The 27,150-nt window shown below is 43.4% G+C and overlaps 2 protein-coding genes across 7 annotated transcripts in view; one reads left to right on the forward strand and one right to left on the reverse strand.

Annotated features, from left to right (window-relative positions):
- DOCK2 (dedicator of cytokinesis 2) overlaps positions 1 to 27,150 on the forward strand; it is a 366,360-nt gene that overhangs the window by 221,311 nt on the left and 117,899 nt on the right. The window lies entirely within an intron of this gene.
- Positions 1 to 27,150, reverse strand: part of INSYN2B (inhibitory synaptic factor family member 2B) — a 108,616-nt gene that overhangs the window by 46,112 nt on the left and 35,354 nt on the right. For 2 of the 6 annotated variants that reach the window (XM_039877614.1, XM_039877608.1), the window contains exon 2: positions 5,787 to 5,950. The exons of the other annotated variants lie outside the window; for them this stretch is intronic. The gene's annotated coding sequence lies outside the window, so the exon portion shown is untranslated. The remainder of the gene's footprint in view (positions 1 to 5,786; positions 5,951 to 27,150) is intronic. 6 annotated transcript variants of the gene reach the window in all.

Genomic DNA, 27,150 nt, shown 5'->3' on the forward strand with positions numbered 1-27,150 from the left:
ATTCCTTCATGAGTGTTTTTACCTTATTTTATTTTATGCCAACAGTATAGCCCCTATTCAGTTAATTTATTTAACAGGTCAGATATGTGCTACTCTTAGAAGCAGAGAATTTAAAAAGAAAGATTATTATTAATTGAAAAGTTTTATGCCTCTCTCAATTCTTATTAAGGCTCTATTGCATCCACGCACATTCAGACCTTGTACAGACCGCTGTTTATCAGAACCCTCTCTTCAGTTCTCCTTCCGTGTCATGATGGGCACAAGCCATCAGGGCCAGTGACGCTTTTAGAAGCAAGAGTTGTTCCCACCACACTTAGTTGTACATAAAATTGCCCTCCACGTTCAGACGGGGGGATGTTTAATGTTGTCAGTGACATTTTTCCAACTCTATTTATTACCTGCTGGTAAGAGTCCCTCTGAGACTATTTGAGATAAAACTTTAGGAGTAATTATGCTTTATGAGGACATAATGTCTTTCAGGCTTAATTTCACATGATATTAAATCAACGCTCATATTTAATACTTTTCTGTCTGTGTTCAAGTTAAAGGGCACAATATTAAAGTTTCCCATAATTAGCCAAGATGTTGGTATCACACAAACGGTAAAAAACTGACTTCACGCCCTTTGCTTAATTGTGCAAAACCAACACAAGATGAGAGTTGTTTTGTGTCACCAAATCATATCTACAAGTGCCACAGGATGCCTAGACACCAAAGAAAAGAAATCGAAAGGGATGCGTTTTCTGATCAACTGGGGAAATAATTCCCCATTGTCTTTACGTCCAGAGTGCCACAGAGCTGTTACATGTCCTTTTGTTTTCATTTGCATGCTGTTTGCTGGGTCAAAATCGGTGTCTTCTCCAGCATGATGTTATCATTCAAGATCTCTGAGACCCGAGGTCATGGGCTCACTGGGCGCCCATGAGCATCAGGCTGGAGGACAGCCGAGGCACCTTGCTCCTTTAGAAAATGGCATCTACTGAAAGACTTGATGATGTGAGGGGCCTTGGATATGAGAAGTGGAAAGTAATTATGTTTTCTTCTTCAATGTCTTTTGTTTTCTTTCACCTGTAGGCCAGACCATTCTTTATTTTCAGGTGGCTCTTATTTATTTATTTTTTTTAATTCATTTACTTTTTATGGTGACATTGGTTAACGAAATCTGATAAGTTTTAGCTGTACATTTTAACAGTAAGGCATATATATATTTACATTGTGTGTTCAGGGGCAGCTCTTGTTTACATGCCCTTTCTTGTTATCTGTTGGTTTTCAGGATTGTTGCTCTGCTTGCAAAGGATCTTAAATAGTCTTAGCTGCACGCAAATTCATCTTTTCTTATGTGATGAATATGTGTGTGTGTGTACGTGTACACATTTGTGTTTTCTTAGGATCTTATTTAGCCATGGCATTCTCCTCTACCTTTGAAATTCCTGCAATCCATTGCTGTCTCTGTCTACTTAAATTCTTTACATCAAAAACAGAATTCTTTACGTGTCACTCTGTGCGGTGGAGTGTGGGTGCGTTGTGTATGTGTGGCGGAATATATGTATGTGTGTGAGTCTGTGTCTGAACATTTATATTGCATCGTATTCATAATGTATGCAGGTAATGGGAACAGAGTGGTCCAGTCAATTGCCCAATGCCACCAGTTTTCAATAAAGAAAAATCAAAAGTAGCAGCAGCAGCAGCAATAAATGTTGAGGTTTTTAACCGGACTCTTTTTCACAGGACACGATTCCTTTTTTTTTCTTCTTTCTGTCAACTCATTCGAATAGATTACTTAATTAGCATTTATCGTTTGTAAAACTTCTTGTTCAGAAGTATCATTTTAGGGCCTGCAGTTTTAAAGAAGGACAATTTAGTGGGTGATAATCTTCTTGTATAGAATTTTCAAATTGATTTTTTTGGTAGTAAATTATTCCTTAATTGTAGTGCCTTCTCAACTCTCATTAGACACTGAGTCTGCTTTCTAAATGCATTCATAACCATTAAAATGATGTTTCCAGTTTCCTGTCATTTGAAACAGGTCATAACTTCAGGCACAAACATTTAAAGGACAGCTATACTTTTACTATTTCATTAGTGTGCTAGGAGAGTCGGAATGCGATACTGAAGTTTATAGAGCTTTGTGGATCCTGATGGAAACTATTTGGCTGTACTCATCCCCAGAGTTGAGATAACCTTTCTCTCTGTACACAAAGTTGATTCATTTAAATTCCACTCTGCCTGAGTCTTATTTATCAGCTTGATATATGGCTAGGGCAACATAGAGCCTCACTAGAACCTTGCTCTCCTCTTTCCCCCAAGAATGCCTTGGGAATAGAGCAAGCTCAATGCCAAGGAAAGTAGCTGACGGCAGAGTACTGTTTGGTCCTATTTTCAACTAGCTTTTTTGACTCTTTATAAGATGGTACTTAAATGCATTACCTAAAAGGAGCTCAAGAAAATTTGAAATAAAACAAACACACAAACATACTAAAATTTCCTATGATTTTTTTGTGATAGTTTTTATGCTTTTGGCTTTGTGGAAGTGAGTAGTTTATGAACAGAGGTATTTCAGACTTCATTATATTGAATTTAGTGGTGATAGTATCATCTTATCATGGCCTTTGCCTAGAAATTTTCTAGCCAAAATTGGTCTAAAAAATGATCTCACTGGTTTAAGCCATTATTTTATCAGAGACATTAGATGCTTATGTGTTACAGCAATAACTACAATGTTGGTCCCATTTGAGAACTTTTTGTGTATTGAGCAAGAGGAAGTGAACACTATCTTGTTTAATCCTCAGTTCTGGATGCCAAACTGATAATGTGGGTAGGATCGTGTCCATTTCTACAAATGAGGAAATAAGTTCGTAAAACTCAAGTGTCTTGACCCATATATCACACAACATGTTGGTGACGGACTTGGATTGACACTCTCAGTTTACCAAGGATGCCCTTTCAAATGAAGCTTTTGAATGAAGAAACAAATGTATGCCCTCATTCCTCAGAAGCTCCGTGGTATGGCCATCTTCTGGATTTTGCATCCCGAAGAGAGCCCTTTGAAGCAAGCCTAGACTACAGCCATGTTCTTTCATTCTGTTTTATTTGCTTTCCTCCATCCCCCATGGTTTGTTGATTTTCAATTTGATGCTTCCCTCATGCTATATCCTAAGGCTCAAGTAACCATGCCCTACCCTTTCTGACTCTTTTATAACCCATATCAATAACTTTCTCTTCTTCAGCATGCTTAGATTAATCTCATTGATTCCTTCATTCAGAAAAGAAAATAATATTGAATACCTCCTCTGAGTCATCAGCTGCACTGGGGTGTATCAGCGACCTATACTGACAGGTTCTGCTTAAGGAGCTTACACTTTTTGGTGGAAGGATCATTGGAAAGCACTAAATTTAGATTCAAAAGACCAAGGATAAAACAGAATGTCAAAGCTAGCAGATGTGGTAAATGGTTATTTTTAATTTGGCCTATACAATGTCTTAAAAATTGAATTAATTGGTAACATTTTAAAACCAAGAGATGCCACATAGAAAACCATCTGGATTTCTGGCATCTCAGTGGTGGCCTGAGTCCATATCCCCACAAGGCACCAATCCACAATCCCTGTGATATGAACAGTTTTGTACCCTTTGAGTGGAGCGGGGTCTCATTCACACCTTCTCATGCCCAGCTAGATTCATTCACACCATTTGCTCGTCCCTGTAGACACTTTAGGTTTCATAATTCCCAGAGTAAGTGATCTACAAAGCCCTTTCACATCCTAACACAGCTGTCGTTGTCTGGCTTCTCATGGCACCACAGCGGCCTCTTCAACAGACGGCTCCTGGACCAGAACCAACAGTGAGCCAAAGAGAGTCTGTACGGACCCGGAGGAGACTGGATCATCACAGGGCAAACTCAGAACACATTTAGACCCTGGACAGCGACCAGCTGTCCTCACCCCAGTGCATTTATCCCCTGCTTGAAATTTTCAAGAGATTTAGTGCAAGTTAATAAAATCAACAAAATCAGAGAATTAGAAATTATCTCTGGTAAGAGCCAAATGAATTAGAAATAAATAAGGAGAAAACTGTTGAGCAAAAGCAAATAAAGACTGCATAATATTTGGGGGAACTAATGCTGATTATTAGTTTCTTAAAAGTGGTTTTGGTACTTTGAAAATCTGTACTCAAATCAGCAGCAGAAGCAAGAACAACAACAGCTAATATTAATTGCAGACCTAGCTCCCTGAATTCAACCCACTGTTCTCACTTTACAGATGGGAAAATGAGACCCAAGAAGATTAACTCACTTGTCCAAGGTCATCTAGCTAATGTCTAATCACTCAAATGCTTTAATAATTTTGGCTCATTTCTCAGTTTGTCTGACCATATGGAGAAAAATGAATTGGAGAATTGGCAGGTCACATACACATAACCAATTAGAGTAAAACTCCTGTAAGAAAAGATCTGGAACCTTCATTGTTGAGCAGATTCTTTCCTTCACTGACATTCATTATCTACATCTATTTTTAACATTTAAAGGAAATTTTCATTATGAACAGTTCAGCCATGTTAAACCATCAAGGGACAATGATCAAGGTGTTTTACTAAAGAGTCCACACAGAGAACTGAGATGATACATTAAAAGTGAGTTGGTAAATACAAGAAATGCAGGAAATGCAGGTGTGAGATCGGTGATTCGAGATTTAATCCTGGTAGTAAATATGATTAAAGAATATAATTTGGTTTAGAAAAGTAATCTATCAGGGAAAATCTTACCTCTCAAAAAATTTTATGCTGAATTCTGTAAGATTATAAGAAATATGTCACACTAGGCCAGGAATATTTAAACGCTCCTTGATTCTCCCTTTCTCATTTTCTCATGTTGATACTCAAATATAACATGGGGAACTTTTAAGCAGAACAGCGGGTCACTCAGGCAGTTAATGAGAAGGCAAGCTGCATTTGAGGTCTTCCTGACTTCCATGCTTTACTCTGTCAGGCTGAATCATTAGCTGCTGAAATTCTGAGAATAGAGTCCTCTAAGAATGTATGATTCACAGATCCTCTCTCTAAACAAGCTGTCTGCTGCCTAGATGTGGGACAAAATAATTCTAGATGTGTTTGTCAAAATGGGAGCCTATTATTCATGACCCATGTCTGCACATATGTGGGTCTAAGGAACCAGCCACTTGGCAGGGGTCCTTTTGTCAATGTCTCTTTGGTCATACTATGTTCTTGGCCCTCCCGGTTATCCCTACTCCGGAACTGTAGGAATACAAGATTCAAGTGGTGAGAGCGGTGTGGCAGATGGCTCTGCCACTAGCTAGCCATGGGCAACCTTTCTGTGCCTGAGTTCCCTCATCCATAATGTGAGGAGAATGATACTACTTCTCTTAGGATCGTTCAAGGGCCAAACAAATTAATACATTTTAAAGCACTTAGAATAGTACCTGGCACATAATGGGTTAAATTAGGTTATTAGTGGTTAAATAACATTTCAAAGTGTAAGATATTGCTTTTAATAACAACAAGATTTTGAGCCCTTTTATATGCCAGGCACCAGTCCAAGAATATAGCATATATTAACTCATTTAATCTTCAGAATATCAAAGGTATATATACAGAAAATACAAGATAATACTATTTTATCTCTATTTTCAGTTGAGAAAATTGAGGCTTAGAAATGTTAGTAATATGCCCAGCTCACGCAGCCAGTAAGTAATGGAGCCCAAACTTGAAAGCAGGAATCAGGCTTCAGAACACACGCTCTTAAGCATTATGCTGTGAAGAGACGAACCAACCTTTGTTCTTCATCTTCCAAGTCCAAGATTGAATTCATTCATGGTAAATATGCTCGCTCTCTGGGAGATTGGGGCAGAAGATGGTCACATGTATTGCTCTCTTATTACCCAACATTTAAAGCCAGTGGGGTTGATACAGTCGAGCCACCAAATCACAGTATTTCCTTGAATAAAAGACAGCCTTTTTAGTGAAGCAAAATTCTCAGCAACCAATCTGACTGGGAAGTTCTAATACTTCTTGCTACCTTGTTTCAGTTGCTCTCACCAGTGTTGACTCCCCAGTTAGATTGTAAACTTTTGGTAAACTAGGCCATGTTTATATAACTACCTATCACCCAAGATGACACCCAGGAGTGTTGCACACTCTTAAGTGAATAGATTGATTCTACTTATTTTACACCTGATATATACAGTCCTCATTGCTAGTCGAGGTAGGAATTCTAGAGTTTCCTTTGCTGCAAAGTTGGAGGCTCTCTAATTCTTGTGACTATCGGTGGAGCAAATGACTTGTTGATAATTACACTATCATATTTCTTTTATGTCTGCGAAGAAAGCTCTTTACTGAAGTGAGGCTCTGATGATAACCTTTGATTTTCAATCAAGAGACTTGCAGGATAAAATTAAAATTGAATATTGTTTGTGCTTGATCACTTAATGGAGTATTTGCATTTTTCAGTGGTTGTGAAACATGAGAAAGACCCGAAGGAACCAGATATGCATTAATAAAAGAAGGAGAAAAGAGGACATGCTCATAGGGCAGGCCGACATGGAGAGGAATCAAAGATGATAGAAACCATAGTGCCACACTCAGAAAGGGCCTTTTTCTGGCCACACAGTGCAGAAAGCAATGACCTTGCAGTGGAGAGAAAGGACTGGTCACTAAGGAGCAGTCGGGCTAAAGCTCGTCTTTCCCTTCTGCTAGTACTTCCATTCTGCTAGTACTTCCATTCTGCTAGTACTTCCGTTCCGGACACTGCAGTGGGGCCTTAAATGAAGAATGGCGCCCTGTCCCCCGGGGGAGGGGCTTACAGACTATCAAAACTGGGACTGGAAGAAACTGAGCTGAGGTGTGCCTTCTGTTAATGAATTGTGCGTTTCAGCGAGGAAAAGTATTTAGCTGGCATTTGAAGATTAGCAAACTTTTGACATTTTATCTTTCATTTTGCAGGGGGGAGGAGTTAAACTTTAGATAGTAGAATTCAAAAGCTCAAAATTATCCCATTCAGTTTGCTATAGGTAGCATTCGTCGCTATGTTTTTAAAAATGCTCCTTGTCTGGGGAGGCCATACACCCTGGTTTCCCCAGGATGGTTTCAATCTGTGCCTGTCGTGCTGGTATAATTATTAACACCTTTTTAAATGTCCTTGTCTGGCTGCTAAGTAACACTCTATCAACACTGCGGTGATTCCACTGCTGGGTATCTAACCTAGAAAAGTACTCACACATGTGCACAAAGAGATTATTGCAGCTGTGTTTGTGATATCACAATGTAGAAAACCACACAGATGCCCACTAGGAGAATGGCCAGATGTGCCGCAGAGCGTTCATCCTAAGGAACACCATCTTGCGATTAAAAGAATGTGATAGATCTGTATGTACCGAAATGAATAAATCTAGATCTATCTCAAGGGGAAAAAACAATTTTCAGAATATTGCTGGATATGATAATGTTTAGATTACTTTTAAAAATGCACACTAATTTAAAACATAGGGGCCACAATATATTGTAAAAGGGTTAAGTAACGGGCTAAGCCAGATAGAAGTGATGGCTTTGGATTTGATATGGTGATCAAGGATGACACTTTTCAGCTATTTCACAAGAACTCTATAATCTCATATTGCCCGTAGAACCGATCATTAATTTTAAATTTAAAACAATGTTTAAGAGGTGATGTCGCTTAACTCTTGTTTGAAATTGAGGTAATTAGGGCCCAGAGGAGCCGCATAAATTTTCTACAGTCACATCATGAATATAGGGCAGTGCCAAGGCCCAAACGAGTCTCCTGACACCTTGTTTCTTGTTCTCTGCCTGGACAACGCTCTCCTCTAAGGTTTATGAAGGCTTATTAAGTTGACTTACCTCCATGGAAATCAGTGGCTGGACACAAACTTAACCATGCTCATCAAATTTTGCTTCCACTAAACCCCAGACTAAAAAGTAATATAGCCAGGGCTGCCGAGCACATCAGTGTACCCGACTGGCAGCCACCTGACTTAATCTCTGGAGTCTGCTGTTTGGTTTTTTGGACCCTAATGCTCCAACATGTGTTAATTTGATGTGGACATTAAGATGGTCATTAATCGTTTAAAAAAATGGCAAATGTGTGGCGAGTGGGATTGTTCTGACATTTTTACTGCAATGATCATGGGTCACCTGCCTTGGTCTGTGTCATAGTCTTTTCCCGAGTAAGCATTGTGCTCATGGCCTTTTCCTCCCTGGCAATTCTTTGAGACCCAGTGAAACTTGCTAATGTGTAGGTGACTGAAAGCAGCTGCAGCATGATTTTTCCCTGTAGTGTTTGCCCGGTGACAGATTAGGACCTGAAGCTAAATTTGATGGTGCTTTAAAGATAGAAGCTTAGACGTTAACCAGGAGGTTAGTATTAGTGGAAAGGATTAGTGGAAAAGATTTTATTGAACTTAACTTTGACATGCCTAATTTTCCTGAAATTACACCAAACTACTACACTGTTAATCATTAATACACATCCTAATAATTGTCATCAATGTTGTTGAATTTAGAACCCAGCACTTTATGTGACTTATGACATTTAATGCACAAAACAACTTTATGAGAGACTGTTCTATCTCCAGTGAATAGATAAACACTGAGAAAAAGATTGGCTTCTCAAAATTTAGCAACTCAGAGAAGGTCACACAGGAGGAGACAGAGCTGGGGTTGAACCCAGGCAGACTGCTTTTAGAGCCTCAGCTCTTCGCGATGTCATATTGCTATGCCTAATAGTGATTATGTAATTATTATGATTGTACAAAATATAATGTAATACAATAAAATATTATATAAGATATAATTATATGCAATTAGCTGGTGGGAACTCATTTGCATACTTTGATTCCAGAAACACCACGGAGGGAAAACACTTTCTCTGAGAGTTGTTAGTAAAATTCCAGAAACAAGTGGGTTCGGGCAAAGTTTAAAAGCTGCTTCCCCACCCATACTCTCCCCACCTGCCTTTACCCTTGGCTAGACACTTTGCTGGCTAGCACTCAGACTTGGGAGACAAATGCAACGTCAGATCTCACCATTCACACCAAGCGCACACATCACTTACTGAGCAGCTGATGGGTTTGGTAGAACGGCATGGCTATAACTCAGCTGACAGGTTCCACAGAATTCATAAAAGGCGAGGGCCCGGCCCCAGCGGCAGTGATGGACGGTGTAACCCTGGAGAGCACGTAGCTCTGCACTCGTTCCCATTTCCGCTGACTTAATCCATGCCTGGGACTTGGCCTTCCTCTGGACTCACAGGAAAGCCTTGGAGCTGAGGGGCAAGCTCACCACAGCCTGTGTGGAAGGCTCTTCTCAGCCTTTTTGACCCCCACCCAGGGACACCGGAGCTCCTCCGAGCCGGGTAGGGAGAAGTCATTTTCCTAGAGATTGGCGGCTCTTGTTGTCAAAATATGTAGTTAAACAGTTTGCTAAATGAACTAAGATTCATTTTGTTAGGTCTTTACTCAGTCCATAGAAACACTTTCTCAATTACCTTTGCAAGTATACTATTTATCTCTCTTAGTTCTTTTCCAGTTCCTTCTACAAATGTTTAAAGAAAGAGTCACCATGCCAGTGTCTCACTGCCATGAAGGAAAGGCATGTCAGGTAATGCTCAAGGGGAGTGAAGACAGTGGAAGCCTAGAAGGGTTCTAGGAACGGGGGAGAGCACTCAGGAAATCGTGTTTGCTATTTGAAATAAATTCATATGGCACCTGATATGAGATTTGGGATTATAACACTCAAAACCATCATTTTCTAACAAGAAACACTGCATAATCTAGGTGTCATTAGGACTCCACTGTAACCCACTGAGCTAAGCAGCTGCCCTAATACCACATAGTCTTAATTTTTCTTTACTCATATGTTTTTGCTTTCTTAGCATCAAATTCCAGAAAAAAATTAATGAGCCTGGATTTTTGAGTAATTGAAGACTGTTACGATATTTCTTTTTAAAGATGAAAATTATATTCAAATCAAATACCCAGGCCCACAGATCAACAGTTCCGTGGTCAAATTCACGTGGGGGAACTCTGCCTCTTTTATCCCTCTCATAGGAATTTTCCCTACACATTAAAAGCTCTGAGAATTTCTGCATCCAGTAAAGTCTGTTTAACTTTGTATAACCCAGCGTTTTCCAAACTCATTTCCTCAGAGCCCTTACATAGCCCCTGTGGGCAGGACGTGCTCAGGAGGAGCTGTGTTCAGGATGGAGTCACATCTCTGTGCCCAGGGCATATGCTGAGATGATCGCTTTCCCTGGCAGTTAGGGTCTGCTCTTCAAAGCAGGTTGTAATGAATGCTAATAATCTTTTTCAAAGATCTTAACTAAACTTTTAAGTCCCTCAACTGAATATTATACGACCACAACATTTTGCCCCTTTGTTGCAAAGAATAAAATAAAACTGTGCTGGCCCCTTGAGAATGGAAGGATGATCTTTAAGAAAATGCCCCAGAGGGGTTTGGAGGTTAGAGTTTTTCTGTGCCTCTTAGAATGCTATGCACATCTTGGGACTGTGCAAATATTATTTAAGAGCCTGCCATAACTCAAATGACCTTTTTATTCAGTTCACTCATTTCTTTCTCTTTAATGCTATTTCACTTTTGAGAGAGAATGTTAACACAAACTGTAGTAGTGTCACTCTTCAGTGTTTACATAGCTGGGGCGCAGCTTTTGGAGGAAGCTTTCCAGAAAGAATTCCAATAGAGTGTCTGCATTGCCTGAAGTATTTTTTTGCTTCCGAAGAGTGACTCCTTCCACGTTATGTATGAAAGATGGAGCCTCAGAGCAGATGAGCCCTAATTTGTGCAGGTGGAACCCTGGTAATATTCACCTGGAATACCAAGAAATAATGTTAAGAAATAAAAATAATGTCAGTAGTATCAACAAACTGAAGCTATTAGCTGGACAATCTGGAACTTGTTCACCTGGTCAGGTTAGAGCTTTCTTAACCCCTTCAGTGTTATATTTGGAACCAGGCCGGATAGTTTAATTATCTCAGTAAGGTAGATATTGGCCATTACCTTTATAATAACAGGAATAGCAAAAACAACCCTTAATGATTGAGGAGTTTGCAGTTTGAAGGTTATCACCTACATTATCTTCCTAGGCTGGCAGAGAAACCTCAGTTTCCAGATTTACAGGACCCAGAGATTTGTATATGGTACACAGCTAGTTACACAGCCGAGTCATAGTCAGAACCTAACCCTCTGTATCTGCTTTAAATGGCACTGTCTCATTCCACAGAGCTCTTCAAGCAGAGCGTTTTGATTAGATGTAACCCATCTCTGCAGGGTTTTCCTGTGGGAATCATTTGGAATGGAGCTGGAATTTGCATGTTGAGTTCGGATAACCCCTTTATTTTACAAATACCTAGACAGTGCTTGTTGCCATAGCAGATTTCTAAGCACTTTATCAATATCAAGTTGTAGATTTCTCTTATCAGTCCTACAAAGCCATTACAATTTTACTCCATTTTACAGACGTGGAAGCTAAGACCAGAGAGGCTAAATCACCTGCCTGAGAAACAGCAGAACTAGGATTCGCACACAGGTCCCTGGGTCCGGAGCCTTTGCTTTTTGCGCCATTCTGCCTCCTCTGTTAATGCAAGCGTGGGGTTGGGTAGAAAAGTCAGGCGAGTCAGAGTATGAGATTGTTTCTGTCCTCATCATGGTGTGTCTAGGCGGAAAACTTATATGGGTGGTTTTCACTTCGTTATTCATCCTTTCATATATTTTCTAAATGTCCTACAGTATTTGTGTGTTACTTTCATAATAACAAGGGGCACATGCAGGAAGCATTATTCTAGCCTAGGCGTGCTGCCTTCGTCTTAGGTGCTGAAAGATGTATTGGCAAACATAAATGAGCACACACACAGTCACGCAAAGGAAAGCGTGTCTTTAAGCATCTATTCATTTCTTTTCGCACATTCTTTTTGCGACCTCGGGCCTATCTCTGCACTTCGTTGAGCTGCAGTTTTCTCATCTGTTAAATGAGGAATAATACTACTTCATAGAAGATTAGGGGGACTAAGTGAGACACTGAATGTACACATACTTCATAAGTTTAAAAGTGCTACAAAAATGTAAGTGACTCTGTTTAGGTAAAGATATGTATGACATGTTTTTAAAAGTTTTCTTCCTTCGTTATTTGCATAGACGTTACACAACCTGTGTTTTGGAAAGTTTGCCAGGAAGAATTTTATCCTGCAGCCCTTAGCCGGTCAGGATGTGAGCTAGAGTGGAGGTTTTGTGGGGTAAGCAATCTCCTGCTCCCGTGGAGAATTCTCTAAATTTGCAAGTAGGAACATCGCAGTTGGCAAAATGGAGCTGGAGTAATAACATTTATCATTCAGGTGAAGCCGTTGTGTTTGCAAGGGCTTGGTAATTAGTAATTGGTTAACCCCTCCTTACCTCCTCCTGCCATCCACTCTTCCCTCTGCCCTGCTGTGCCCCGTGAATTTAGAGGCAGAGGCACCTGCATCCTCTCACTGTGTTGCTCCCTACATGGTGTCTGGAAAGGCCCAGCAGGCCACAGCCATCTGATGAGTCAGTACCTGGGTAAGAGTTACACCAGCTACAGCATGTGCTCTGGTCCTGCGGGCCTGAGCTAGTAGGAAATGAGGTCAGGCCTAGAGGACATCAGGTTTGGGGCAGGGAATAGTTTCACTATAAATAGGAATTCTATGTCCCCATCTTCCTTCCCTCACATCTTTTCTCCACCAGAGCCCAACTTCTGCCTTGTTAGTTTCTTGGTGTCCAATGACCCATTTTTACTTCCTCCACCCATCCCACTGGCAAGTCAGATTTCCCCATGTGCTCTCTCAAGTAGGTGCGGACCTTTCTCGTTCATTTGTTCTCAGGAAGAATTAAGACCCCCAAATCTTTATGATCATCTGGCCTCTTCTTGGATAGCAGTTTTGCCTTTCTGTGAACACCCATTTCATCTCTTCAGTTCCATTTAATCACAGCGAAGTCCATTTGAAGGGACTGAGACCTCTTATTAGCAATTTCATCCTGCTTAAAGAATGGAGAGCCCCCTTTCCGCCATTACAGCAGATCTGAGCTACTTCCTCTGGAAGGAGGGCTAAAAACTGAATAATTAACAAATCCATTTTTTCTGACCTTACCCCCCCACACACACCTTTCATCATCAGTTTGGAGGAATCTGGTATTCCTTTTGGCCTGGCACATGGGCAGGTAGATATATTATGTAAGGCCAAACTACAGTTCCTTGGTTTGGGTCTTCACTAGCATCTCCTTCCTCTAGAAGTAAGAAAGGAACAGTCTGCACCCAAGCACATCTGCTCTTTCCCAGTCTTCCTGAGAAGCTCGCAGTTCTGCCTCAGACTGTCCTCCCCGAGTAATGCAACCACCTGTAACATTACACTCCCCCCACTTTTACTCTATTTTTTTTAGATATTTTTTCTCTGTGGTGCATTTTCTTTATTACCCTCCTCTGCCTCCCATCCATCTGTTCTTTTTATGGAAGGTCGGAAGTTTAACATACAGTAAAGAGGGGGGCTGGCCTTTGTAGTGGGAAGTTGAGGACCCCGTACAGCCAAGCAGCCCTAGCTGAGCCTGTTTCCTTACCTATAAAGTAGCACAAGTCATGGCTGCCCCGTGGGAGGGGTGACGGGGATGCTGTGCTGATGGCTCAGGTTATGAGCACTGCCCCATGTGGAATCCCAGCCCTGCCCCGAATTGGCTGTGCGACCCCTGGGGCCCTCTGCACTTCAGCTCCTTCATCTGTAAGACAGGGTAGTAATAATAGCTGTTTTATAGGGTTGTGTTGGAGGATTAAAAGACCATTCGTGTAAAGTGCTTCACAGGGTTTCAGACAAGTCGAGTCAGTCTTCGTAAATATTATCTGCGGCCTTTACTGTCATTATTCCTGGAATTTAGCAAGTTCTGGTTCCCTGAGGAAGAGATGTCCCCTGCCAGCAGGTGCCAGTTTAGATCTTATATTTCTTCAGAGACAAACTGTGACATTCCTGAAGTTTTTTTTTTGTAAGAACACAGGCACACAGCATGACCCACATGCCTTGGCAGGGTGTCATCTAGTCTCTGGGCCCCTGCCCTAGAGCTGACCTTGGCCGAGGGAATCCGTCTCTCAGAGTCAAGTGGGAAGCTCTGGGAAAACATGGGTCTGGAAAGCCAAAGGGATCTGGGACCAGGAGTCCCCACAGCTGTGGATCCAGGCCCTGGCTTGAGAACCACGGGGAGGCCACTCCTCTCATGGTCTCTCCCCTGCCGCATGCAAACCTTATCCCAGCACCCTGCTTTTTCCTTACTATTAAAAGGACATTGTCACTTTACAGAGAAGGGCACTTTTCATATTTATGATGAGTGTCTGCAAAATGAGCCTCGTATCTTCTACCTTATTTTGGACTGCCATATAAACCTTGGCATTACTGTTAACAAATAGGCCTTTTTTCCTGATCTCATGAGCCTCGGAATGGAAATGGTCTGCATCGATCTTCTGAGTTCTGAAGGCCAAGTCCAAAGAGGGCATGATGAAAATGAAGACGGAGGAAGACGAATCTGGCAGCTGCATGAGGCCGAAAGCTGGGAGCAGTGACCCGGCTCAAAGGCTGGCCAAGGCAGGATGGACTAGAATTTAATCAGAGCAAGTAACGCTTGGCGCATCGTGTTATATCATATGTCACCCATCATACCATGGCGTAGGGCTAGAGGGGATAACAAAGATCATTTGAAGATAAATAAACCAAGGCCTCTAAGGCTCGTAGCTCTGTAAATAGAGATGACGGCGGCCTGGGTACATTCATTCAACAGCCAGTTATTTATTGAGTTTTCATTATATCTCAGACACTGTGCTAGAAACACGAGGGTGAACAAAACAGATAATGTCCCTACCTCTGAGTCTTAAAAAAAAGACCAATAAACAGAAAACAATTGTAAATTGTGATACAAAACAAACCAAGGAGCAGAGATAGGGGAAAACTAAAGGTTAGGCCGGAGATGAGGCAGGCACTTCAGGTAGGGTGGCCATGCATAACCTCTGACATGTATGCTAAGGAATAAGAGATTAAGAGGAGCTAAAGAGCTTGCCATGTAAAAGGTGGGAAGGAGAGCAAAGAACATAACATCCCAGGTGGAGAAATGGCATTTGCAAAGACCTGAGGTGGGAAGATCCTGGGCCTTTCCAGGACTTGAAAGAAGGCCGCTGTGGCTGGAGAGTCATGAGGGCACAGAGTGGCTTCCCATGAGCTGAGAAAGAGAAGGAGGGGCCAGATCATTTAGAGCAGTGGTCCCCAACCTTTTTGGCACCAGGGACCAGTGCTCCTATGAGACTCTAATACGCAATGATCTGAGGTGGAGCTGAGGTAGTGCTGCTGGCGCTGGGGAGCGGCTGCAAATGCAGATGAAGCTTTGCTCGCTGACCTGCCACTCCCCTCCTGCTGTGCAGCCCAGTCCCTAACAGGCCACGGACCAGTGCCAGGTTGGGGACCCCTGACCTAGAGCCCTGGATTGTGATACAAGGCAGTAGTCTTCAAACTGCAGCATGAAACAGAATCACTTGGAGGGCTTTTTAAACACGGGTTGCTGGCCCCATGCCTAGAGTTTCTGATTCTGACAGTGGGATACAAGAATTTGCATTTCTAATATACTCCCAGGTGGTGCTGATGCTGCTGGTCGAGAGACCACTTTGAGAACCACCGCTCTGAGACATGAGAAGCTGATCAGAAAGATGATTCATAGAATTGGCAAGACTCGTAAACAACTGAGTCTGAGTTTCAAGAGGGAAAAGAGTCAAAGATAATTCCAAAGATATAATCCCATGTGATCAGGAAGTGAAATATGCAGAATAAAAATTCTTTAGCTAGGGTTGGATGATGAGATGGTGTGGCCAGCAGGAATCTTCCACAGGTTTCAGTGGGTGTAGGAATTCACAGATCCATAAGCCTCTCACAGATGGGTGGTGGTACAGGGAGTATAAATGTAGGGGAAGAAGCTCACAGAAGCAAGAATACGGTACTGTCAATTTGGGGTTTGTCCAGGCCCTCCCAGACAACCTTTTCCTGCTGTCAACTCAGGGCCAGCCACCTCACTGGTTCACCCTCCCCAAGGCCAAACCAGTATTGGCAGCAGCCTCAGAAAACCAGCAAGTAAGCTGGTTTCTCTTGCCATCCCTTTTCTCTGCCATCTTGTCAGATACTGGACTCTACTTTCTGAATCCTATGGTGGAAAAAAACTAATTCCCCCAACCAGTGGCACTGACTAGAGACACCCACTCTCCACCTGAATGAGCCAGGTCTGCATTTCCTCTGCCCCAACCCAGAATGCTCCACTGTTTTCATGTGGTCAGACCAGTCTCCCAGCCTCACTTCTGCCAGAGCAGGTTCCTCTCCTTCCCATCAGTGTGTGCCGCTGAGGGCAAATCTGAGTTACAAGAGCAGCTTTGCTGGGCTGGAGGACAAAACCAGTGAGTGACTTGGAGCACGGTCCACTCACAGGGGAGGCCAAGAAACTGTGGAAGGGACGACGTCATGGAGGCCAAAGGAGAGAGAAGTTTTGAAAGAGGCAGAGAGGCCCAGATACATTCGAACTGTTGAAAAGTGTAAGAAATTAGAAAAAAGAAACATGATTTGTAGAAAAATCATAACTTCATAGAGAACAGCTATGCAGGAGTGGGCAGATGGAAGGAAATGGTAATCAAAGTCCAACAATGGGTGTCTAATGTTATTAAGTTAAATACTACAAAGTAATTGAGTGATGAAAATTATTAATTGTGTACACAATGCTCACTCTGTGCCCCGGGTCCTTCTAGTCCTGCTTGAATAGTGGAATAATTAGTAGATAACTGCATGACTAATCATTCCAAGGCTTGCTTAGATTTGGCTAAAGGCTCCACATGTGGGATGAGGGGTTATCTAGGCATTCCTTTTATCTTCGTACCCCAAGAAGAGCAGATGAATTGCTCGAGGTCAACTTGAGCCAACAGCTGGCCCAGTCGTCTGATGCTCTGCCATGCTCTACGTTGAAAAGGAAACCAGAGTGCCTATGCAGTAAGCCTACGCAGACTCAGAGGCCACCTGCAGCACGTGTGCCAATGGCACTTAGGCACAGTGGGAGTTAAAGGTATTCTCAAGTTCCATGCGGAAGACATTGGTAAGCCAGGACTAGTATTTGATAGAAAGAAGAAAACTGTCCAAGGATGAGTATTCTCCCCTCTTTGGTTCATTCGTCCTGGGCCACATGGTAAACATTCCCCATTTCTTTCCCGATTAACACCAACAAGATCATTCTGCATGGGGAAGAACAGAGACAAAGCCCATAGCTCTCACATCTGGATTCTCTACAAAGTAGATTGTGGCACACTGTATGCAGAACAGCTAACTTATCTTGACAGTAAGAAGCCACCCTGTTCGAGTCTGAAAGCTTTGAACCAGCCCTGTCCAACAGAACCTTCTGCCATGATGGAAGTCGTGCTTTGTGCTACCATTATGGTGGTGTCCACTTGGGACGTGTCTGTCGAGCACTTGGAATGGGGCTGATGTGACAATAAATAGAAGCTGTAGTTTTATTTAATTTTAATTAATTTCAGTTTCAATAGCCACACATGAGTGGTGATTAAAGCACAAACTGATTCAGCTTTTTTTTTTTTTTTCCAGCTTTGCTTTTCTCCCTAAGCACTCACCTCTGGGGCTCCTTTTTAGGCTCAAGGGGCCTCAGAACCTCTAAGGGTGATGTGTGTCCTCCCAGATGACATTTCATCTTGGACAGTTTTCCTCCTTCTATCAAATAAGAGCTTCATTGGTTCCAAATGAGTAAAAATCTGCCCGGAATTACTTAAGGGGGTGAAGGATGGACATATTAACAGGCTGTAGATAACAAGAAAGTCCTTTAAAAATGAATGTGGTGGCTGTTTAATGCTGCCACATCAATTTGTGCAAAATCACAGAAGACAAAGACGAGCTGTGGCCGACAGGAAGCAATTAAGTTTTGAGATTTTGCCTTGAATTATGAATTTCAAGAGGGTTGTTTCTCTTAAATCTCTGTCTTCTTCGCCCTCAGAGTGTCTGGTGCAAAGTGCTGTTTGGATGAGCCTCTCTTTCTAGATCGTTGAGCAGCCTTCTCTCTTGGTCTCTTTTCTCCTGCTCTCAGTTCTTCATCAAGGTTCGCATTTCTTTTTCTTCCTATATTTGCCATTTTAGCTATATATAAGTGATAAAAAAAAAAAATGAAGGAGAAAGCATCCTCATCGAATTTCCTGGGTGGGTCTCTTTCGGATGTCCCTACACAGCCGTGGCGTGCGCTCACGTGGGTCCCAGGGAGATGGGAGGAGGCACATAGCTGGGAAAGGTGAACCAGTGGGAGGTTATGTTCCTCTTGGGGAAGATAGTAATGACTTCGGCCGGTCAGCTCATTTGATGAAGTCACTGTGCTACTGACATCCTCGATCTCAGCATTAAGCCTTCTATGGGATGCTTTTAATCATGACTCCTTTATACAGAGCCCAGTCCTGAGGAGCTATCTGCCAAACACACGTGCATCTCCAAGAGGACCTGGAGAGAGTGAGGATGGCTTGGCTCACTGCAGCCCTATTGCTAACGAAAGCCATCAACACACACATCTTGCTACCCACAGTGGGTCAGTGGAAAGGACACATACCTCAGAGCCACGCAAGGGGCTTGGCTCGATACTGCCATCTCTCAGCAATTGACGAATTCTCGCCTTGGTTGCTTGAAACTTCAGGCTTCTTTGAAGAAACCCTTCCCGTCTATCCAAGTGCCCTAAACCCCTGCTCTAGAAAATGAGGTTTGTTTATTTTATGAGATGGTATAGTTCCCTGGAAAGTGCTTTGGGTCAGACAGACTGGAGTTTTAATCCCATTTCTGTCACTTCCTGACTGTTTGACTAGTGAAGTGAAACAATGTTTCTGAGCCTGTTTCCTCGTCTGTGAAACTGGGCTAATGCCATACGATGGGGTGGTGGTGGTGAGGGTGATAAATGAGGAATATGAAGTTTCTAGTACAATGGCTTACATGTGGTTCTAGTAGACGCAGCCAAAAATCCAGAAGACAGTCCGCGGCTAGCCCCAGAAACAGCGTGGAACCTTCCTCCAGGGCACCTGTCCGTCAGTCATTCCCCTCCCTCCTGCCCTTTCCTTTGTTTCTTCCGTCTTCACTCTAACTATACAAACGTACGTGCATAGTGTTTAAAAATGAACAGTGGTTTCCTTCTTTTTTTTTTTTTTTTTTTTAAGGAGAGATCTGGTATCATAGTTTCCCAGAGACGAAATCCCAAGGAAGAATAGCAGAATATTCTAATATCAATGCCACAACCTCAAACCAGAGCGGTATTCATAGAGATCCTGCCTCTGGCTCACCCATCACATCCTAACCGCTCCTCAGCACACACATCTGCCTGCCGTTCTCTGCAGAGAAATGGTTTCTCCGGCAGGTATTGACAGGCGAGATGATATCATGGCCCCCAGCTCATCCTCCAGTCATTAAATAAGAGAGATTCCCTGCCACTTGAGGCCCTATCACCTGAAACAGGGTGGTGATAGGGACAAGGAAACTAAATAATTTACCTCTCAGTGTGCTCTGAAAGGCAGTGGAGCTGAGCTACACGTTGCCATGGAAACCAGGTTCTGTTTACTAGTAGCTTCCTCTATTGGAATGTGGCAGGGTAGCATGTAGGATGGTGGTTCTCGACCTTGGCTACGCACTGGAAATCACCTGGGGGTTGTATAGATACTGACACCTGCCCCTCCCCCCAGTAATTCCATCTCATTATTTTGTGTCACAGCCTTGGCATCTCCAGGTAATTCCGATGTGCCAGCAAAGGTTGAGAGCCACTGCTGTAGGTCAGCTTTCCCTGTTCTGGTAAATTAGTCATTATCTTGAGTATCAAGAGCCAGCGTAAATGAATTCATTATTTTGTTTCATTTTAATATTGATATCACATTCAGCTTGGGAAGCGGTCTGCTCATTTGTCCACCTTTCAGAAACAATGTATCTCTGGTCCAACTCATTCCCTTCTCTTTGATTCATTCTTCTTCCTGATGGGAAGGAGCAGCGTGTGTGAAAGTCCAGGGACCTTGGTGGCCTCTGTTCTGGAAATACGGCCATGTGAGGAGAGCACCTTCAAGCAGTTTTGGGGCCACCACCCACTTCTCCAACTTCCAGGCAGTCGCTAGCCCTTGCATTCCCTTTTCGGATTTCCTTCATCACACAGATTGACGGAGTAGGGAATTGATGGGGGTGGCTGGACAGACTTAGCGCAGTCACCAGGAAGAATGGACGAAGCATGCTCCAGGGAGCACCCTCACTTCTTGAACATTCTTCTGGTGTCAACTTTAATGGCGCTGACTTAGGGACCTCGCCTGCTTTTCTGTCTCTCTCCTCCCTCGGCTTGATCAGAGTCTGTGGCTCATGTTAAGTTTAACCATCCAGGGCAGAGGGCACCAGACTTCCCTTTGCTCATGCTGTGCATCAGTGTCTGCTCGCCTCACTCTCTGTGGGGTGTCCTTGAGGTTGGGAACTGCTGAGGCAGGGGACCAGGTACATGCCAGCTGTGGGGTGGCAAGAACCAGGAACTGGGACAGACCCTATGTCACTTGCCTTTTTTCCTTTGTAGAAATGGAATAGAATTGTGAATTCCTTGGAACAAGTCCCTTCCGCCACCTTTCTTGAGAAGACTTCCTTGATCTGGGCTGATTTATATTCCTGTCCTAAGTGTGCTGGTAGTTGTCCCGGAAGTGGATCATAGCTGATACCACTCTGGGTTGTCACCCCTGATTTGCCTATCCTCATGTCCACTACACACAAACTCCTGAGGACAGGGTATCCCCAGTGCCTGGCCCAGCACTTGTCACATAGTGAGGGGATATATGCGCGCGTGCTAGAGATAAAATGCCATCAGCATCCACGTTTCTCCCAGCTTAACTGTGGACAGTAGATTCACAAAGCCTAGACCTAAATCCTGCTCTTTCCTTCAGCCTGCCTGGTCTTGGGCAAGGCACTTCCCCTTACTAAGCCTTGTCTCTCTCATCTGCAGAATGGAGCTAGTGCTAGGATCCTACTCAGGCACTAATGAGTATTAAGTGGGATGGTATATGCAAAGTAGTAGCACAGCACTCCTCACAGGGTCAGGATTCGATAAATACTAGTTATATCATTATTATTATTCTTAGTTTCATTATCATATATGTGATAAGTTAATTTTAATATCATCTGCAAATAACGTATGATATGTTACCAAAACAACTTTTACCATCTAGCCTAGATATTAATTTTGATTAAAAAAAAAAAAAAACAGCTGAGAAAGTGGTATGTATAGTGAAAGTATTTTGCAGGCAGAAGCTGACGCACTATTAGCCAGATGTGAACCTTGGCTGCCAACATACTAGTCGTGGTCATCAGAGGGGGCGTGTAATCTTGGGAAGGTCTGATAATTAACAGAAAGAGTGCTGAAAGGGAGTCCGACAAGTGGGCAGGGAAGTGGCAGTCAAGGCACCCAGGCAGAGGTTCTGTAGAAGGACCAGCCTGCACTGTGACATGCCTTCGTAACTGGAGGGAGCCGCAGTGAACGAGGATGGCGTGCAGTTCACCACGCTGTCACCGTTTCTGAGTGACTTTGCACTCTGCTTGCAAGAGCCAAGATCTATGAGTACAAGACCTTGTACTCTGCAGCTTCAGTCTCTCCTGTACATTATTGGATCAAAATTTAAAGTCAACAAAGGAGACGGTCTCAGCTCACATGCCAGTATAGGAAACCAAAGGTCAGGTGTGTCCTTCTGCTGCTGCTGAGCCATCACTGAAGACTGGATCGTGCCATCTCTCTTTGCCTTGTCTAGTGCTAAGTCACCAAGGTCTGACATGCTGAAAGGGCAACCGAATGGAGAAGTTTAGGTTGAGAACCCGTTGTTAGAACCACTAGCACCTTTGGACGGCAGCCATTCGAATATCGGGTCAAGGTGTGGGAGACTGTATCAAGAAGCAAATGCTAATGTCTGCTAGTTGAGAAGTCAGCACTTCGTCATGTCCTACCTACTTGGCGGTGAAATGAAGGTCTTCATAGCGAGGCAGTGATGAACACTGCAGGTGTGGGGAAGTCATCTGTCATCACCGTGTTATTTTACTTAGAGCTCCGATCGCTACATTATGTCTTAGAACTTGTCAAATTGTGTACAGTACACTGACTTCATAGGAGAAAAATGGGTTCAGTAAAAATGTTAAAAAAAAATCAGACATTTTTGATAGAACAAGACAATATAACTCAAAAGTCCTGCAGATAAATAATAATCAAGAATGACATTTACTCAGCAGAGCATACAGAAAACAGCATTCTCTATCAGCTGCATCCTTAAATGGTTAGTTTCGTGCCTCTGAACACAACTAATAAAAGGCCAAATAGATATCCTTTAAGAGGCTAGGAGGAATTTTTTCTTGAGGTAGGGAGGAGGAAACCAACTTTAAAGAATGATTTTCCTATCCCCTAAGCATTTTTGCAAATAAGAACAAAATAGTTTCCAGTTGTCCTAAAATATTACAAAACCACTTGTCTGCCCTTCAGGAGATAGAGAACAAAATCAACAAAATATGCATCTTGACTGTACACACAGAATTAATCCATAGAAGCACAGAATTTTTAAAAAGAGACCAAAGAATTGACCACACTGTCAGCCATTGTTTTAAGGGAGTTCTGTGTCTCTGTGGCAGAGCTGGGACTACGACGTGTCAAAGGAGGTGCCCAGAGTGCAACGCTTTTAAAAAGGTGACATTTAGGAGGCTCACGCAAGCTCAAGGCCCCTCGTCTGCCGCACCCCAGTCCTGGCCCTGCTCCAAATCACTGACCTGGCCCAGCAGCTTTATGGAAGGAGACTGAGGTGCCAGGAATTAAAGTGACTTTTCAAAAGTCTCACTGCTGGTCAATAGCGGACCCAGTGCTGAGAGAGGGAAACCCAGCCAACTGCAAGATGATCACTGTACATAATGACATCTATCTTAGCCCGTGTGTGTTTGCTGGGGGGGGGGGTGGGGAGAATCAACACATCTTTATTGTATGATTTATTGGACTTCTTTTTTTTATATATATAAATTAGCAAATATTTGGATATTATCGGAGAAACCAGTCTGGCCACCCAGCCGCTACAGGACGGCACATTCCACAAGGGCTCACATCTCTGTTGGGGGGTGCGCTGGAGCCTATATAGATTTGGTGCACTGACGTCCCATCGTTCCCATGAATAATCTGTGATTGGAGGATAATAATTAAGACGTGGCGATGCCCACTTAGTAAATTAGCTAAATTGGCAAAACTCAATTTAAATTGCAATTCTGTCTGGCGAAAGAATTATAACAGCACCCTTCGCTTAATGAGGCAGACACTTAATAATTCAAACATACTAGAAAAATATCAAAGCTTCTCCATCACAGGTTAGGTCTCCCATCACCTCGGCTGCTGCTGCTCTGCAAATACAGTGGCTTGGACACTGGGAGGAGAGGTGTGGAATTTGGCAAATAAGTAGGGGCTGCCCAGCTTCTGGACAGGGGATTGGTCTACCCTCGCCCACATTCTTTGACCTGAATCACAGTCTGCAGCTCTTGCTGATCTCTTCCTGTGGAAGATATCTTTCAACAGACTGTCCGTGCCAGTGGTTTAGAGGGGCCAGCAGACTACCAGCCAGCCAGCTAGCTTTCATGTAGATAACGTTTTATTGGAACCCAGCTGTGTCCATTTGTTTACATGTTATCTATGGCTGCTTTCACACTACAGTGGAAGAGTTGAATAGTTGTAGCACAGACTATGGCCTGCAGAGCCTAAAAATGTATTACCTAACCCTTTAAGAAAAAGTTTGCCAAGCCCTAGACTTGCATTTGCTTTTTGGATCTGTGTTCCCAGGGTGTATAACCTGGAATACTTCTCACCTAACCTGACCTATGGATGTTTTTCTTAAATGTCCAATGGAGAATATGAAGTCTGTCTCCCGAGGCTGTGAGGATGAAGTGAGATAACACATGCTTATCTGTTTTTTTTGGCACATAGTAGGTGTTCAGTAAATTGCTAATGACAATAACAATAATGATAACAGTAACGTGTTGAATACTTACTATGTGACCGAACCCATTCTAAGCACTTTAAATTTGTCGACTCATTGAATACCCATAACAAACCTATGTGGTAGATATTATTATATTTTCATTTTTCAGATGAAGAAAAGATACTTATCATTATTCTTTCGTTTCTTCTTCTAAACACTCTTATATTTGCCTCTTTTATGTAACACTTTTGCCTGCAGTAGCCCCCTACTGATGCTGATCTGCTCAGGGGCAGCAGGGCTCTGGTGGGCCCCATTATCCCTGGGCCCGTGGGGCACAGGACCCAGCAGGAATCAGGGGTGTCGCCCATTCTATTCTTGGTCACTAACAACACTGAAGTCAAATGTTCCTTCTCTCACACGGGTGTTGGATCCCTTTCTCCATTCCACCAGCCTAGTCTTGGTTCTCCATCTTTCAGACCAACTTTTACTGTCCTTTACAGTGTAACAGGAGGCACAGGACATCACTTCTAGGTGTGGGGAGGCAAAGAGGGAAAATTCAGGCTAAAATTCTGAGAACCTGGGAGTCACTAAGTTTTGAAACAGCTAGATAGTCATTTATTCAGCTAACCTGTATTGTGTACCTATAATTCACCAGCCGTGGAGGTCTTAGCGGCAGGGCAAACCTGCCTCCTAAGCTTACAGTCTATTCAAGAAATATTTGCAGAGACTGTTACACAGAATAGCTGCCACCTTAAACAAATATTTTGTTTTCCTCTTCCTTCCTTTCTTTTTCTACATAAAAATACATGGTTCTACCTGGGATCTCCATATCCAAATATTTGTTTTCGTGTAAAATTAATCAGATACGTAAGGTTCTTGTAAGCTGTTCTGCTCTTGTTTAAGGTCCCTGAAGAATATAAAAAAGGAGAGACAAGTCGACCTGTAGTCAGCTCCTCCTATGTGCCAGGCACTGAGTTATTTATTCCTTACCACAAACCTGTAAGTTAGAGGCTGTCATGTCTCAATTTACAGATGGAAAAATGGAGACTCTGAGCATTTAAGTGACGTGCTCAAGGTTATCTAGCAGAGTTGCCTTTTATTTTTTACCCCCAAACTTACACACTCACATTCCCCCGGTAATTTTCTGTGTTCTCTGAGCCCTGGGGACAGTTGTGGGCAGGGAGAGGGGCCAGTGGGTAGGTCCCAGGGTCCCTATGCTTCCTCAGGAGCAGCACCTTATTAATGTTCTACTGATTTTTAAAAAGGATCTGCTGCTTAAAAAGGAAAAGCAGAAGGGGCTTTGGAAAGTGGGTGGGCCTTTTATTGAGTGACAACTATGTGCCAGACTCCCAGTCGTTCTCAGCTGGGAGTGACTTTGCTACCCAAGTAAACAATGTCTGGAGACATTTTGGTTTTCACCACTTAGGGGTTTCTACTGTCATCTCGTGGGGAGAGGTCAGGGATGCCAGGGATGCTGATCCTGCAACGCGCAAAATAGCCCCCCACCCCTGACAAAGGATTATCTGGCCCCATATGTCAATAGTGACCTGCTCGTGCTAAGTCTCAGGTCTTCAGAGGTGAGCAAAAGCAGACAGAGAGCTGGCCGTCGTGGAGCCTGGTTCCGAGGGGTAAGAGGCATTCATCGGCTAGCCCACAACCGAGCCTTTCATGACAAACTGAAGAAGTGCTCTGAAGGAAAAGCGTGTGGAGCGAGGAGAGGAGGGGACAAAGAGCCCTGGAAGGTCCTGGACCTGAGGTCTGAAGGCCGCAGGGAACGGCAGAAAGAGAGAGTGTTGTTCTAGGCACAGGTTGAGGAGGGCAAGAAGGTTGTGTGGGGCGCGCCTGAGTGGCTATTCGAATGCAGAATGCGAGGGGCGTGGTGCATGACAAGGGAAGGAAGAACCAGACTGGGCAGAACCCTCAGCCGTCTTAAGGATGCTGGACGGTGTCCTACGAGCTGGGGTACCACTGAAGGCCGTGCACGATTCCCTCTGCGTTGGAAAAGATCACTCTGAGTGTTGCGTAGAAAACAGAATGGAGCGGGCGAGAGTGGCCACAGGAGACCGGCCGTCATTTGATACCGTGTGCTTTCTCCAAGTGGAGGGATGGGACTGGGACAGGTGGCCCAGAACAGAGCCCCACCCCTGGGGCTGCCTACTTCAGCTCGTCCTGAAAGGCAAGGTTGCTGTGCAACAGGAACTCTGTCGCCCGTAAATGTCAAGCCCCATTCTTTTCCCCAATTTAAAAATATGCACCATTTGAAAATAAAACTCTATCGTATCATTTGGGCTTCACATCTGTTCTACAGTTGCAAAATAATACCACTGCTGCTGTTAGCGTGAATGGAGCAAGTTCAACATCAGAAGGATGTGGGGCCTCTCTCTAATTTCTTTTTTCTTTATTGACCTTTTCCAAGGTGTCAGAAAGCAAATTCTCATTAAGGTGCAGACACCTGAGAAAGTCTGTAGCATATCTTATTTATGGCAGAGTGTGTATGGGTGGTGGAGAAGGCAGTTAAAAGAATCATCTGTCAAAACAAGAAAAATATTATTTTCCTTGGAATGTTTTCTCTCCCCAGCGACTTCTGGCCACTCTGAATCATAGAAGAGTGTCTATTGCCTCTCCCATGGTCTAATTAGAGGGAGACTGGGTAGGAGGGGGGAAAAGTCAAAAAATGCAGGAAACGTGGGTCTGTGGAGCTGGCACAATTCATTTCTGATTAGCAACAGTTCATGCACTCGTCCATGAACCACACAGATGTTCAAGTGGGATGTCTTGAGGTATTGGGAAATTATCATAAATTTAAAGTCGTTCGCAAGCATCTATTTCCATATTTTTCAGAAAACTGTAATTTTCCCTCCCAAGTTCCCTCTCTGGTGAGAGGGAGGAATTTTTTTGCCAAGATGGCACCCGTGCCACTGGCTGCAGCATTTATGCACTGAGGATACAACGTGGGCAGCGGCTGACCTTCACCCTGTAAGGGGCACAGGGAAACAGAGGCCATAGTCCCTGCCCTCTGCGGAAGGGAGACCACACGGGTTCAGGAACCAGTTAAACCACCAACCAGCCTACTGGGAGGTTAGCTGTCTTCGATGCCCCCAAACCCTGCTGTGAGCTCT

This window comes from Pteropus medius, unplaced genomic scaffold (assembly GCF_902729225.1).
Source record: "Pteropus medius unplaced genomic scaffold, Ma_sr-lr_union100, whole genome shotgun sequence".
Lineage (NCBI taxonomy): Eukaryota > Metazoa > Chordata > Mammalia > Chiroptera > Pteropodidae > Pteropus > Pteropus medius.